This window comes from Octodon degus, unplaced genomic scaffold, assembly GCF_000260255.1.
Source record: "Octodon degus isolate 3935 unplaced genomic scaffold, OctDeg1.0 scaffold00057, whole genome shotgun sequence".
In the NCBI taxonomy this organism is placed as follows: domain Eukaryota; kingdom Metazoa; phylum Chordata; class Mammalia; order Rodentia; family Octodontidae; genus Octodon; species Octodon degus.
In genome coordinates, this window is record NW_004524633.1 from 10,821,986 (window position 1) to 10,823,253 (window position 1,268).

The window sequence follows — 1,268 nt, forward strand, 5'->3', positions numbered from 1 at the left end:
TACATATAACTGTATGGCTTGACATTGTCATGTTTCCTAGCTCTTCTCCTTTCCCTCTCTTGATTAGTTAGCCTTTTTCCTCTGTCCCTGTAAGGCTGTTCAAGTTTCTTTCCAAATGGCAAAATCTTGATTATCTTTTAAAAACTCTCTATATTTTGACCATCCTGTGATTTTCTACAGTTATTTGTTTGACATCTTTTTATTTTCATTTTAATTCATATAGATTACTTATCAATTATTTTCTACCCAAATTTGGAATTTTTTTTCTTTGTACTCAATGGGTACGAATCTTTCTTTTATTGCTAATAAAAGTAATTCAAAAATTCTAATTCTAAATAACTGGTTCAGTGCCTCAGGTAATACTCAATTTGTTTTATGAGCATATAACTTAATAATTTATTAGCATAATTTGATAATATTTTAATTCTTTAGTAAACGAGTAGTGTGTTGGGAAGTTATGTGTTGTTAGGTGCTTAGCCTCATATGAAGAAGGTTTTCTTTTTCCATAAAAGAAAGCAGGTTTTTTTCTGTAGAGGAACACAACATGCTTAAGAGATAAAACTGCGATAGAAAGGTGAAAAATTATAAGACTGGAAGTGTGGTGGACAGGACACAAAATTCTAGCTCTATTACACACTGCCTGTGTTGTTTAGAGTAATTTTCTAATGACACTGACAAGTGAGAATTCTGAGAATTAGTAGATTTAAGCTCCCAACAAAGTTCCTTAAGATACTCCTGAAAAGAAGTGATCCTATCTTACTGTAAAGCATTGAGGGAAATAAAAGTACTTTCCTATAATACTGGTAAGATGATACCAGATCTGTTAGATCATAGAGCACCCTAAAACCCCTGTCAGAATATGCCTGCAGTTTTTTCCCCCCTTCCAGCTCTGTGGCTGCTGTTGTAGTCACTGGACACCTGCCTAGCCCCTTGGCTTCCGCAGACACAGATATTTTCAAATGTCTTCTACTGCCCTCTCTCAAAGCCTCTGAATCTCTCCTAGGCTCATTCTCCTGTTGCGCTCTACCTAATGCAAAGCAGTTGGGCCTCCTGGGTGCTTCCCCTTCTCTTCTGCAGGCTTCACTTTAGCACTCAGTTGTTCAGAACAAAACTCAGTCTAAGCATCTTGAGATACGCAGAGGAAACAAAGGAATCATCTCCATTGGAATGAAGTGGGAGGGAATGAAATGTTTTTATACTTCAGCTGTGGTAACATTTAAGCTCCCAGAGTTAAGGGTCTGGTGTTATTTACATTCACCTCATATCTC